The following is a 16,204-nucleotide window of genomic DNA, read 5'->3' as shown; positions in this document are numbered from 1 at the left end:
AAACTGCAATCTAGATATACTAGTAAATACATTAGGCTCCCTGGGATTGTAACCTTGTGCAAACAATAAGAGAATGATGTGACACATGATATAGGGAACTTGACATTGTTAAAGAAAAATGTCTGGGCAAGAAAGACTTTATTTAATGTTTTGGAGTCCATATATAAATGATACCACGTAGCATTTGTCTTTCTTTATCTGGCTTATTTCGCTTAACATAACGCCCTCCAGTTGCATCCATGTTGTTGAAAATGATAGGATTTCCTGCTCTTCTCAGGTTGAATAATATTCCATTATATACCTATATATTGCATTTTCTTTATCTTTTCATCTATCCATGGACACCCAGGTTGTTTTCATACTTTGGCTATTGTGAATAATGTTGCAATGAACGTGGGAGTGCAGATAACTCTTCAAATAGTGATTATGTTTCCTTTGAATATGCAGGTGACCCTTGAACAATATAGCAGTTAGGGGACACCAATGCCTTGTTCAGTCAAAAATCTGCATATAACTTTCAACTCCACCAAAACTCAACTGTTACTAGCCTACTGTTGACTGGAAGCCTTACTGATAACATAAACAGTCAATCAACACATACTTTTTAGGTTATATGTATTATATACAGTATTTTTACAATAAAGTAGGCTAGAGAAAAGAAAATGTTAAGAAAATAGCAAGAAAGAGAAAACACACTTATAATGCTGTACTATAAAATATCCACATATAAGTAGACCTGCACAGTTCAAACCTGTGGTTTTCAAGGGTCGACTGTATAGCCAGAAGTGGGAGGAAGACTTTATGACACAAATGGACCATGCATAAAAGATGTTGTAGGAATGAAAAACTCTGGACACCTAGAAAGAAGGACTATGGAGTGTTTGAAAGGACCATTGTTCAAGGTTATATATAGTTTAAATTATGACATTTCAGTAAGCCTGTGTATGAAGACTTGCTTATTTTTCTGGATTTGAATAGACTGCAAAGGAGTCTTGCTAAGTTTTTGATCAACACCAAAAAAAGAAATATTTTTTTCTCTTATTATGAAACTAGAGGAAAAGGAAGCCTTATAAGCATCATGAAGGCCCAGTAGAATTTTCCCTGATGATAGTGCTAATTCAGGAAAAGGGTCTAAGGCCATAGAACAATTTTGAAAGCAAAATAAGGCTGCCAAGGCTTCACCCAGTGTATGAGATTAAGTTTTAATGGCATATCATGAAGTGGCTATGACACAGCTGGCAGAGTTGGTATGTTGTTGAAAATGGCCCTCGAGGGGCGCCTGGGTGGCGCAGTCGGTTAAGCGTCCGACTTCAGCCAGGTCACGATCTCGCGGTCCGTGAGTTCGAGCCCCGCGTCAGGCTCTGGGCTGATGGCTCGGAGCCTGGAGCCTGTTTCCGATTCTGTGTCTCCCTCTCTCTCTGCCCCTCCCCCGTTCATGCTCTGTCTCTCTCTGTCCCAAAAATAAATAAACGTGGGGGAAAAAAAAAAAAAAGAAAAGAAAATGGCTCTCGAAGGAATTGGACAGTGGACATAGAACAACAAAAAGGTAAATCCAAAGAGCAAAAGAACAAAATTAATAAACAGAAAAGCCAAAATAAGGAAGAAAATCTGTAACCTTGACAAATAAAAGCAAAATCTTGTTCTTTAAAAAGACCATTAAAGTAAGCAGTATTTGAAAAGTATGACAGATGTGCTTAGCCATAAAGCAGAAAGATTTTTTTTAATTACAAAGAATACCACGTTAACTCTATACCAACACATTTGAAAATCTAGACAAGGTGGATGAGTACTGAATAAATTATATGTAGTCAATATTGACTTACATGTTGAGCAGAAAATACAAATAGTTTTATGAAATTAAAAATCATAATTAAAGATCTACAACTTAGAGAAACATTGGTTGCTTTCCAATTCTTTTAAAAAGCTAGAGACCCCTAATACAGACATCAGACATGGAAAATATATCAAAAAAATGCAGAGGTTGCCAGAGTACTTTTCTTTTAAGCTCTTAGGTTCTAATTAATATTAGGGTGCATGGGTGGCTCAGCTGGTCGAGCATCTGACTCTTGATCTCAGCTCAGATTGCAATCTCATGGTTTGTAAGATTGAGCCCCACTTCAGGCTCTGCTCAGGGAGTATGGAGCCTGCATGGGATTCTCTCTCTCCCTCTTTCTCTGCCCTTCCCCTGCTCGTGTGTACTCTCTCTCTGTCTCAAAAGAAATAAATAGACCTTAAAAAAACAATTACTATCAGCAAATGGATTCCAGCAACATGTTGAAAAAATATGTCATTATGACCAAGTATGATTTTTCACCATAAAGCAGATTTGTAAAAGTAAAGTAATAGTTGGAATGAGGAAAGGAATGTCTATATCCAATATCAAAATATACTCCCACATTTCAGTAGTTTTAAAAATCTAATAAGCTGCAACAATACATCAATATAGCATTGAATCAGAAGAGGAACTCATGTATACATGGGAAATAAAATATAGAAGAAATAAATTTTAGGCTGTCCTCATTTGTGGAACTGCTGAAATGATCATGTAAGTGTATCTGTTTGAAGTGATCTTAATGATCAATGAGAAAAATATGATTGTTCCATTACCTTAAACATTTTCTGACAAAACATGAGAAACTCTCTTCCTGGGGTGCCTGGGTGGCCCAGTTGGTTAAGTGTCTGACTTTGGCTCAGGTCATGATCTCTCAGTTCCTGGGTTCAAGCCTGGCATCAGGCTCTGTGCTTATAGCTCTGAGCCTGGATCTGCTTCAGATTCTGTGTTTCCCTTTCTCTCTGCTCCTCCACTACTCATTCTCTCTCTCTCTCTCTCTCTCTCTCTCTCTCTCTCTCTCAAAAATAAATAAACATTAAAAAATTTTTTCAAAAAAACCAGAAACTCTCTTTCTGTTGGTTATAAAGTTACAGATAAATTTAAAAAATAGTAAACCTTATATTTAGTGAATATACTGTAATTAAAACATTATATATACTTGGAATTAACATAGTTTATTTCATTGTAAAAACCTCATGATACTTCCAGTTTCCAGTGCAGCATTTAAGGAGCTTAGAAGTCACAACTCCATCCTAATAGGTAAAAACCTGAACAAACTAAAAAATCAACAATTCTTCTTAGATTCATTACAAGAGTGAGATCACAGGGCCGATCACTGTCCACAAAATTGGAGAAGCAAATAGGCAGATATGGAGAATGACAACTTACTGGAGTAGAAACTCCAAGACCAGAAATCTATATAGAAACCAGTACAGAGGTAGGAAACACTGAACTGTAATTGGTGAATTGGTAGAGGCTCACTGTAAACAAAAAAAGCTAGGAGTTAAAAACTCCAGGGAAGCTCCCATACTTTTGTGAGTTTCTGTCTTGGAGCTCTACCAGATTGTCATTTTGAAGATCAGAGAAAAATCCCCTTAGGGGTTCTGGCAGGGGGAGGGGAAAAGGCACAATTTTGAAATACACCAGAGCATTCCATCATTCTTAAGGTCTCTCCTCAAGACCAGCTCTTTTGCCAGAGGCCTAACTTCTTGGGGTTTTGTCAAAGTCTACCTGACCTGGAGAAAGGGAAGTACCTAACTCCAGCCCTATTTAGCCATTCTGTCCATGCCAACAGGTGGGGGTAAAACAGAGAGACACTTGGGAATCACACACATAGCTGAGGGGCACAGGCTCACTACAAGACTGAAATCTAATTGTAGGACTCCAGAAATCTTCTTCTCTCCCACACTATAACATCACATCACTAAAGGCTTATTTTCTGCAGTTAATTTCATCCAGTGCATTAGGTCTGGATTTTTAAAGGACAGAAAATGGAATCATATAAAATGCTTCATTAACACCACTAATGGCAGAAAAAGAGTGGCAGACAAAAATAGGTATAGAGAACAAGGGCAACAAATACAAAACAGTAACAAATATGGTAGATATTAATCCAGCTATATTAATAAGCACCTTAAATTATTTTAAAAAAATTTTAATGTTTACTTAGTTTTGAGAGAGAGACAGCACGTGAGTAGGGGAGGGGCAGAGAAAGAGGGAAACAGAATCCAATGCAGGCTCCAGACTCTGAGCTGTAGTACAGAGCCCAACACGGGGCTCAAAGCCACAAAGCATGAGATCATGACCTGAGCCCAAGTTGGTCCTTTAACCACCTGAGCCACCCAGGTGCCCCATCAATAATCACTTTAAATGCCCATGGTCTAAATATACCAATTAAAAGAGGGAGATTGTCAGAAGGGATCAAAAAACAAGATCCAGTCATAAGAAGTCTACTTTACATATAAAGACACATATAGATTAAATGTAAATGGATGGAGAAAAATATACCATGCTAAAACTAATCAAAACGAACAAAATATACCATGCTAAGACTAATCAAAACAAACATCTCTTTCTTTGGGCGAAAGAGATGAATCTATTATTATAACTGGAGATCTCTACATCCATTCATCATAAATGGACAGGTCCAGCAGGCAGAAAATCAGTAAGAACATAGCTGAATTCAACAACACCTTAAACCAAATGTATGTAACATCTACAGATTACTTCATTTAACAATAGCAGAATACACATGTCTTAAGCTCATGTGGAAATTGCACCAAGACAGGCCTCATTCTGGGCCCTAAAACATACCATGACAAATTTAAAACAACAGAAATCGTAGTGTAGCAGGATTCTCACACAGAGAGTGACACCGAGGTTTTTCCTTTCAGGAAGCAACTTTATTCATGCTGGCACTGGCTCAATTGGGTTCATACCCAAAGAACTGAGTCCTGAAGGCCACGTGGCATAGTTTTTTTATACATTTTTTTCTTCTTCTTTGTCTCACAAACATGAGGTCTGATTAGGTGGTCTCATGTTACAGAGTCATGAGGGATGTCATGTATACATATAGGAAGGTTGCCTTCCTTTATCAGGAGATCCTATCAGAATAATATCTGTTCCTAGACCACACTGAAACTAAACTAGGAATCAAGACCAACAGATAGCTAGAAAATCCCCAAATACTTAAGAGATTAAACAACAAACTTCTAAATAATACATAGCCAAAAAAAAAAATCTCAAGGGAAAGTTTTAAATATTTTGAACAACATGAAAATGAGAACACATCAAAACTTGCGGGATGCAGCAAAACCAGTGTATGGGGGAAATTTATAGCATTGAATGCGTGATTAGAAAATAAGAAAGATCTCGAAATCAATCACCTAAGCTTCTACCCTAGGAAACTAGGAAAAGAAGATCAAGTACATTTCAAAGTAAGCAGAAGAAAAGAACAGTAAAGATTAGAGCAAAAAGAAAAGAAACTGAAAAGAGGATATTGACAAATTGATAAAACCAAAATCTGATTCTTTGAAAAGATAAACAAAATAAAAAAGCTCCAGGTTAATGAGAGAGAAGACACATCATTAGTATCAGAAATGGAGGAAAGGAAGGGCGCCTGGGTGGCTCAGCTGGTTAAGTGTCTGACTTCAGATCTGGTCATGATCTCACAGTTTGTGAGTTCAAGCTCCGTGTCCAGCTCTGTGCTGACTGCTTAGAGCCTGGAACCTACTTTAGCTTCTGTGTCTCCCTCTCTCTCTGCTCCTCCCCTGCTCATGCTCTGTCTCTCTCTGAAAAATAAAGGAACATTAAAAATAATTAAAAAATGGAGGAAAAGATATCAATACATATCCCATGAACCTTAAAAAGATAATAAAGGAACACTATGAGCCACTCTGTGCCCACACAATTGAGAACCTGGATGAAACAGACTAATTCCTTGAATAACGCAATCTGAAAACTCACACAATGAGAAATAGACAATCTAAATAAAACTATATTTATTTTTTAAATGGAATCAACAATAACTTTCAAAAAAAAAAAAAAAAAAAAAGAACATGAGGCCCAGATGTGTTCACTGATTAACTCTACCATTTAAGGGAGAAATTATACCAATTCTCCACAATATCTAACAGAGAATAAAAGCAGAGGGAATACTTCCTAACTCATTCTATGAGGCCAGCATTACCTTAACATCATATTGAATGGTGAAAAACTAAAATCTTTTCTGCTAAGATTAGGAACAAGGCAAGGAGGTTTCCTCTCAACACTCCCTTTTGACATTATACTGGAAATTCTACTAATGCAATGAGATAAGAAAAGGAAATAAACTGTATCTAGATTGAAAAGGAGAAAATAAAATTCTTTGTTTTTGCACATGGCACGGCCATCCACGTAAAAAAAAAAAATGAGAAAAATATCGGAAAACTGCTGAAACCAATAAATGATTATAGCAAGGTTGCTCCTTCCACACCTTCCACACCTGTGAGAAAGGCCAGACTCCAGAACACAGACAACACCAAATGATGGCTACCAACAAGTATATGGAGCAACACACTCTGAGTATGAGTTTGTGAGTGAGTGCAAAATGGTACAGCCACTTTGGAAAATAGTTTGGTAGTTTTACACAGAAACTAAACATGGGGCACTGAGGTGGCTCAGCCGGTTAAGCATCCGACTTCAGTTCAGGTCACGATATCACGGTTTGTGAGTTTAAGCCCTGCATGAGGCTCTGAGCTGTGAGCCCATAGCCTGGAGCCTGCTTCGGATTCTGTGTCTTCCTCTTTCCCTGCCCCTCCCCTGTTCATGCTCTGTCTCTCCCTGTTGCTCTCTCAAAAATAAACATTAAAATAATAATAATAATAACATACTATTAAATAAAATGAATAAACAAACAGAAAACAGAATCAGATCCATAAATACAGAGAACAACTGGTGGTTGCCAGAGGAAAAGATGGTGGGTAGATGGACAAAATGGGTGACGGCGAATAGGACATACAGGCTTCTAGCTATGAGATGCATCAAGTTAAGGAAATGAAAGGCACAGAATAGGGAATATAGTCAATGATTTTGTAATACTGTTGCATGGTGACAAATGGTAGCCACACTTATGGTGAACACAGCATAACCTGTAGGGCTGTTGAACCACTATGTTGTATACTTGAAACCAACGTAACATTGTGTGTCAACTATACTCAAACAAGAAAAGTAAAAAGAAAACAAAAAACTCAACACACTCTTGCCATACGACCTAGCAATTTGCTCTCCTTGATCTTTACCCAAAGGAGTTGAAAAGTGAAGTCCACATAAAAACCTGTCTGAGGATGTATATAGCAGATTTAATTGCCAGCACAGTGGGTGAATGGATGAATATCTGTGGTACATTCAGACACCGGAATACTGTTCAGTGTTAAAATAAAATGAGCTATCAAGCCATGAAAAAACACGAAAGAAACTTAAGTGCATATTGCTAGGTGAAAGAGGCCCATCTGAAAGACTCCATGTATGATTCCAACTCTATGACACACTGGAATAGGCAAAAATACGGAGCATTCCAGGGATTAGGGTCAAGGAAGGGACGAATGTGCAGAGCAAAGGGAATTTTTAGGGCAGTGAAACTACTCTATATGTTACTACAGAGGTAGATATATGTCATTATATATTTGTCCAGACCCATAGAATACTGGACGCTAAGAACGAATGCTAAGGTGACTGTCATCTTGGAGTCATAATGTTTCAATGTAGGTTCATCGATTGTAACAAATATGCCACTCCGTTGTGGGAAGTTGCTCATAGGGAGGCTGTGTCTATTCAGGGATGGAAGGTATACATGAACTCCCTACTTTCTGCTCAATTTTGCTGTGAACCTAAAACTGCTCTAAAAAATCAAGTCTATTTTAAAGGAGCAAAGACTTCCTCAGACTAGTCTGCACAGTGATTGCCCTCCTCTTGTTGCATAGCTTACCATAGAGAGCAGGAATCCCTTCCATGCTTTTGCAAATATTCCCACTCCATTTTGAGTTTGTTACCAGCTTCTGACATTTTATCCTTTGTGCCTTCATTGTGGGGAAATATATCTGAGAGTTCCTCGAATGTGAACCTTTTGGCTGATGTCATTTACTCTCCTTGTTGCCCCTCACCCCTGCTTGCGATTATCCAGTTTTGTGAACTGTGATATGGACATTCACTAGGACGACAAGGAAGCAGCCAACAATACGTTTTGCTGTCTCTGTGTGAACTGAATGCCATGCATGGTGACCCAGCACTGACAGATCGAGACAGAAGTGACCACTGATCATGACACACATCTGTGATCTGCATAGTGATTTGAGTGCTGAAGGACTGGCTGTGAAGTTTGTACTTTTTCAGATTTTCTAACTGTTAATATATGGTGTTGTTCCAGGACTGGGATTCTTTAACTAAATCATGGTATCTGAAATTCATGCATAGGTGTCCTGTGCAGAGCAAGGACTGCCTGTATAGCATGCATTTGATGGTAGTTTATTGTAAGAAAATATGTACAAGAATGTAAGGTAGGATGAGGAGTACTATTCTTGCCACGATGAACTCTTTCCCTAAGCAGAACACAAAAGTGAGAGATCATAAAGAAAAAGACCGCAGATTTGACTTTGTAAAAGTTAAAAAAAATTCTACATGGCCAAAGATAATCTAAACAGAGTTAAAAGACAAGTGACTAATTAGGAAATATAATATGAGCATCTGACCAAGAATTTGGCCAGCCATTCCTTTCTCCACAACAGTATAAAGATGGGGAAATTTCAAGGAGTCAAACTTCATGGATCAACCAATAGCTGAGAGGTTAAACTCAATTTCTCATGGTGCAGACTTGATTTTATGGAATGCAAAGAACTTTCCAACAGAAAAGGCAGAGTATTTCCAGTCTAATTGAGGTCCTGTGCAATGCACTTAGAGAATCATTGAGTAACTGTGTGTTAGATGAATTTATTATCTGTTCTATAAGAAAAGAACAATTAACAGAATGGCTGTTTCTCCCCAGGGCAGAATTCCACTATTGTCTCTGCACCACTGAGCCTTGAGAAACATCGAAACCCACAGTCTCTAGCAAATCACTCTAAAACAATCAAGAGGGGAAGAAATGAAAAAGCTAATGAACTTGCCAATTACCCTTATAGCCCTGACTCCTGAAAATAAGGATGATGAGAAATAGATGCCCAGGTATGGGGACCTTATAGGGCATACAGATTCAAATGCAGCAGAGAGGAAAGAAAGCCTCTGATAACCTATGGAGGTTGATTTATTCATAGTCTCAATGGGGAAATGTTGACTAAGAAATGAGAGGCTACAGGCAGGAGCAGCTCCTGAAATTGTGCCTGAATACCTCAAATATTCCTGAGGAATCCCGCGGACAACTGTGTCAGAGTGCAGCTGACAAATGGAGTATAGTAAGCACAGACATCATGCCCTTGTCAGCCAGCATACGGAGAGCATTACTGATCCTCAGCAAATCATTACTGATTCTCAAAAAAATGTACTGTGACTGGGTCTAAAACCTGACTGGAATTTTCCATAGGTGTGTGATATTGGAGACCGGTTTGCAGCTGCACTTGCCAAATCACCTTTGCAAAGCACAGTAGGTCACGGCCAGAGGAGCAAAGGCTGCTCTGCTCTTTCTCAAGCAGAGAAGGGTTTTCTAAGCGCCAAGTTCTCTCCCACAAAGGACGGGGATTGCCAATTATGGGTTAGTGATGAGTACAAGCATCTGTGATCCCTCAGCTAATTTCCATCTTGAAGCTGGGGTATAAGGTCTCAAGTGCTAGGTGATTAGTCACAATCCCTTTGAACAGGTGCTTAATCAGGACTGGATAGGATGCATTCAGGTTGGACATCTGGCATCTGGTACTAGCTCTTTGTCCTCTAGGATGGCTTCAGACAAATCCCTCACACTTTTTGTTTTGCATCTATAGTATCTGTTATTGTTGTTTTGTTATTTAAATATATTAAGTAGTGATAACACTACTTGGTGGCATATTCAATTTTAAAAAACTCCATTGTCATGGGGTGCCTGGGTGGCTCAGTTGGTTGTGCGTCCGACTTCACCTCAGGTCATGATCTCACCATCCGTGAGTTCAAGCCCCGCATCAGACTCTGTGCTGACAGCTCAGAGCCAGGAGACTGCCTCGGATTCTGTGTCTCCCTCTCTCTCTGGCCCTCTCCTGTTCATGCTCCGTCTCTCTCTGTCTCAAAAAAAAATAAACATTAAAAATAAATAAAAAACCCTTCTTTACCAAGTGCAAACCAAACAGTAAATGCTCTCTCTTAGGAAGACTGAATAGCAGATTTCTGAGCTCTTTTATTCTGGGAAATGTTCATAAATACACCAGGAGAACAAAGTGAGAAAAAGGAGACTGTACCTAGCCTTTTATCTAATGCAGTGTGACTCAACCGAGGATACGCAGTGGCTAAAAACAGGGTAATATTGGCTTGGAGTGTGTCCTATAGTCAGCATGCCAGAATTATTTGTTTGTTTGTTTGTTTGTTTGTTTATTTATTTTAATATTTATTTTTGAGAGCAAGAGAGAGACAGAGAGAGAGCATGAGTGGGGGAGGAGCAGAGAGAGAGGGAGACAAGGGAGACACAAATCCAAAGCAGGCTCCAGGCTCTGAGCTGTCAGCAAAGAGCCCAACATGGGGTTCGAATCCTCCAAGTGCAAGATCATGACCTGATCCAAAGTCAGTGGCTTAACTGACTGAACCACCCAGGTGCCCGAGCATGACAGAATTCAAATTGCCACTCTGAAACATCATAAGACCTTGGGACAAATTACTTCTCTAAACTTTTTTCCTGCATCTCAGAAAAATAATACCCTTGCCACAAAGTCCATGTCCGAATCCGCAGAACCTGAGAATGTCACCTTAAAGGGCAAAAGGGATCTTGTAGATGGGATTGTTAAGGATCTTAAGATGGAGATATTATTTCAGATTATCTGATGGGCCCTAAAATAACCCCAAGTGTTCTAAGAGAAAGGCAGAGGGAGATTTTACCACAATTAAAGAGAATGTGTTGATGAAACAGGGATTAGATTAATGTGGTCAAAAGACAAGGAATGGTAGCAGCCACCAGAAGCTGGAAAAGGTAAGGGCATGGAGCTTCTAGAGGGAGCACAGCCTTGCCAACTCCTGATTTCAGCCTGCGAAAAAGGTTTTGGACCTCCGACTTTGAAAACAGTAAGAGAAGAAATGTGTTTTAAGCCACCAAGTTTGTGGTGAATTGTTATGGCAGCCATAGGGAACACATACCTCACAGGAATTGTTACTCCAGATAAAATGTGTGACTGGTAGTTCGTGGGTTCAAGCCCCACATTGAGCTCTGTGCTGACAGCACAGGGTCTGTTTGGGATTCTCTCTCTCACTGTTTGCCCCACCCCACTCTCAGAATAAATAAGCTTTAAAAAATGTGTAACTGGAAATACACTTAGTAATGTGTCTAACACACAGTAGGGATGCTGTAACTGTATGTCTTTCTTGGAAACTGAAGCTTGGTTTGAGGGATCATTGAAACCAGTACAATGGTCACCATTGTTTTACTATGTATTTGTTAACATTTTATTTATTTTTGTGAGACAGAGAGACACAGAGTGCGAGCAGGGGAGGGAAGTGAGGCAGACACAGAATCAGAAGCAGGCTCCAGGCTCCGAGCTGTCAGCACATTGCCCGTGGCAGGGCTCAAACCCACAAACTGTGAGACCATGACCTGAGCTGAAGTTGGACACGTGACCGATTGAGCCACCCAGGAGCCCCGAATGGTCAGCATTTTTGTCCATGTTCATCCTGGTTAAATGCTAGACACCTGCTAGAAAGATCTCTATACTCCCCCACAATCCCCCACTTCTCCTAGTAGAGGGGAAAGATTCCTTCTCCTCACTTAAGTCATATTATTATTTTCCTTTCTACTTTTTTTTTATTATTGTTACTCTTCATTCAACCAGTCTTTCCGAACTTTGAACAAAGTCACTTATCAGTGGATTCAGGTGCTATCCTAATTAACCAACAAGCATCTTATTATTTCTAGTCCTCATCACCAGAAATTTCTGAACTTAGCTCCTCCTCAGTTTCTGCTGTCATTCATTTTCTCATTTCTCCCCTCTGCTTTTAGTTCATTCTTGACAACTTAGTCCTTTCCCTAAACACAGTTTTTAATAAGGTAACACAGCAAAGTGGTAAAAGTCTAAATGGCCTTGTTTCAAATGTTGGGTTTTGTCACCTACTTACTGTGTGATGCTGGACAAGCTATTTAACCTCTCTGCTTTCCCCCCAGAAATGGCTATTATGAGTAATACCTACTGCTATTATGAAGATAAGTGAGTTAATATTTGCCAAGTCCTTACCATAGCACTATAGTCACAGTGTAAGCACCACAAATATATTTGCGAGCAAAGATAAATGCAAAGTCTGATCATACACTTTTCTCAACTTTCAGTCATAACTTTGAGATATGTATTTGGTGAAATCAATATAAGCCTTTTCAAGGGACGCACGAGATATTTCTATCCAGAAAAATCGTTGTGAATGATTGTCCATGTGGCTAGTTTGGGTGTTTCACCAGTGTTTCCAAATTTCTATATGACAGCCTGGGTTTAGTCCAGTGAAAAATTAGAAACTTGGGCTTCTGTTTTAAACCCTTTACCTTAAGGCCTCCCACCCTCATCTCTTTGCCCATCAACTTTCATTTGTCCTCCATGCTATGAAAACTACTTCTAAGAAAGTCTCTGATGTTCAGCCTAGCATGGATTTAAAACAAAGGCACTGTTGGGGCACCTGGGTGGCTCAGTCGGTTAAGCATCCGACCTCGGCTCAGGTCATGATCTCGCAGTTCATGGGTTGGAGCCCCGCATCAGGCTCCATGCTGACAGCTCAGAGCCCGGAGCCTGCTCACTCTGTTACTCCTTCTCTCTCAGTTCCTCCCCTGCTCACTCTCTCACTCTTTCACTCTCTCTCTCTCTCTCAAAAATAAATAAAGATTACCAAAAAAAAAATTAAAACAAAGGCACTGTTTGCATGAAAGAGACTAGCTTTCAGGAGTTGTTTTGTCTTGCTGTTTGGTTGCCCTCCTCCCACCGGCAGCCTCGGACAAAAATCCAAAGATCCACGTCGTGGCTCTAATTCTTAGCCCCTGTTTGATTATGCAAGCTCAGTTCTCCTACCTGGAAGGGGTATCTGAGGGCAATGCTCTGTCTTTGGGACTGTTGAACATTTCCAGTTCAGGTATGAACTGTTGCCAGGAAGCCTGGTTATATCACATCACCCCAGGATCCTAGCAGTGATTGGCTCAGGAAGGGCCTGAACAGGCTCATCACAGGTAGTTTCAAGGTCTCTAAAATGAATGCATTTAGGACAAGAAAGACATGTATCCAGGAGTCTGAACTACTGAAAATTTTCACAAGCTACCTTTTAGTTCTTGAGAAATAGATGCAGGGAAAAAGTCCTGCTTATCACTAAGAGTTTTAGCCCAAAATGCTATACAAAATTTCTAATCTTATAAAACGTATGGGATCTTTGGTGAGCTCTCACTGATGGCCTAGTGTGGTACAATATGAAATGTGGACTACCTGGAGTGCTAGCTGAAACCCATAGTGCTGTTTCTCCTACAAAGCTACAAAATTAGGATGATGGGGCCAGAATGATGCATTTCTCATAATTAGTGATTAGTGAGCATTTCTGGCCTAGCCTAAAGGCAGTCTGAGTAGTCCCTTTGGCCCCCTTTCTTCTGGGATCATATCCTTTGGTGTTATAGCTTCCAAACTGTGTAAGGGAGGTGCATAGAAAAGGAAGAAAGAAAAGGAAGAAAAGGAAGGAAGAGACCCAGCCAAGTAAAGAAAATAATATCAAGTTTGAAAAAAAAAATATTTTTTTAAATGTGCAAATAGTGCAAGGATTAAAAGAGAGAAATAGTACAAATTTTAGGAAAAATAATTTAAGATACATGAAAGTATAAACCAAACTAAAATGTAGCATGATTTTGAACAACTGATGTTAGAGAAAAGACAGAGCACTATACTGACAGAGCAGAAAATACAATCCTCTCACACTATTTTCCCCAGAACTAAGCAATACTTCGTCAACACAGTTTGTTGGTTTTCAACCCTTAGAGCCAACCTGTGGATAAAACACAGAACACTCTGCTACAACTGTATGGCAAAATGTCAATGCTAACAATACAGACAAACAAAAGCAAGCACGTATTCACAGATGGTGATTCGTACAAGGGGAAAGGAAAGGTAGAGGGGCTGCAGGGCACAGCCTCGTGCATAAAGAAAATCATGAGATTAGGGTGAAAATTAATAATACAAGATATAAAGAATAATAGCTAAAGTTTCTTGAGTTCTTCTGTGTGCTAGACACGCTAGGATACAAATGCATTATTATTTGCATTATCACAAACAATCCCATAAGGTAGAGAGGTATCCTTTTCTCTGGTTTATGGATGAGAAAACAATGGGTACAGGTAGGATGTGTAAATTTTGCAGGGATACAGAGCTAATAAAAACAGAAGAACAAGGATTCTAACTCCAGGGGTCCATCTCCAGAACCAGTGCTTTTAGCCTTCTGCTACTACTTTCCTCACCAAGAAAGCCAGCAAAATTACATGAAGTTACCAGAGAGAAGCAGCAAAATTAATTGAATATGACATATTGGAAAGGAAGAGGGAGGGAAAACAGTGGTAGTGGAGTTTTATCTTCCTGCATAATGTTAGAGTGGTAAAAATATTGTCTAAAGTCAGTATGTCATGATGCAGCAAGATAAGCATAATGTTTAGAATTAAGGGGATGACATCAAAGTAGCAAAAACCTGTCTCTGGAGAGGGGAACTCAGGAGAAAAGGGGTACATTTCAATATGATTCAAGTTGCTATTATGCTTATGTATTTTCATAAAAGCAAAATATTTCTGTTTATTTAGAAATTGCTTCTATGGGGCGCCTGGGTGGCTAAGTCGGTTAAGCGTCCAACTTCAACTAAGGTCATGATCTTGTGGTTCGTGGGTTCGAGACCCATGTCGGGCTCTATGCTGATGGTTCAGAGCCTAGAGCCTGCTTCAGGTTCTGTGTCCCACTCTCTCTGCTTCTGTCTCTCTCTCTCTCTCTCTCAGAAATAGACATTAAAACAGATTTAAAAAAAGAAATTGCTTCTACTGTGTAAGTGCATCAAAACATGAAATTCAAGTGTCAGCTGGGTGGTTCAGTTGGGTGAGCATCCAACTACAGCTCAGGTCATGATCTCATGGTTTGAGTTCAAGATCTGCATCAGGCTCTCGGCTGTCAGCTCAGAGCCCGCTTCAGATCTTCTGTGTCCCTGGCTCTTTGCCCCTCCCAACTTGTGCTCTCTCTCCAAAATATTAAAAAAATAAATAAATAAATAAAATTCGAAATCTTTACATCTATCACATATTTGTTAGCTGTTTGTCTTATCAGGATATTACTTTTAGCTTGAAGGCTTTAAAAAAATCGGGAAGTATAAATGTTTAAAAGTTGTCCCTGGAAATATTACCAGGCATGCCTGAGAGAGGGTGCAAGACTATTAGATGCAAACTGGATTTCAATACTGCTTCTGAGAGTCAGTTCTGACTACAAAGGGCAGATGATTCTCTGCAGTCACAGAGCACAAAGAAGGAACTTTGATCCTCTGGAACTGTAATAAACAACTCAGAGTAAATGAAAAAGGCAGAGAGTGCCTGGAGGGATCCGGCAGCCTCTATGTACTGGAGTTCTTTCTTCGTACAGGGCTAATCTCATAAATGTTGCACTAGGCTCAATGCTGTGCATTTTTAGGCTCAGTTATCATATTTTTCTACGTGTTTACTTCATAAAAGTAGGGACTTTTACGCTGAATTGCCTGGTGAAGGCAACATTATTGCCTAAGGAACTCATTAAGTGTAGATATATCTCCCATTTCCATCCATGTATTATATATGTATGTATGTATGTATCTATCTATCTATCTATATATATATATATCATTCATCTATCCTTATTTATAGAACAAAACAACAATAATAATTTAAATTACTTCCTTACCTTATTTTAGTTTAGCCTTCCAAAAATCTTGCAAGGTAAATAGGCCATGTAAAAGCACTGAATTCACTGAGACACTTGAAAGATGGCTCTACCGTTTGTCATTGTGAAACCAATAAATGGTGCAGGGAATTCAACCCACATCTTCTCTGTCCTCCTCTCTTACCTCCCTAGTCCTCCTCTCTTACCCCACCTTCCTTGTGAGGCTTATCTTGTACACTGTTTAAATTGAAAGCTGTGATTCTGCCTAAATCTCAATGCTCCCTATGCTACTTTATACTCCATAACATTAGTTACTGGCTAATCTATCAGATAATTTGCATGT

Source organism: Puma concolor, chromosome A2 (genome assembly GCF_028749965.1).
Source record: "Puma concolor isolate L17-30 chromosome A2, mPumCon1.1.hap2, whole genome shotgun sequence".
NCBI classification, from domain to species: Eukaryota; Metazoa; Chordata; class Mammalia; order Carnivora; family Felidae; genus Puma; species Puma concolor.
This window is presented reverse-complemented; position numbering follows the sequence as displayed.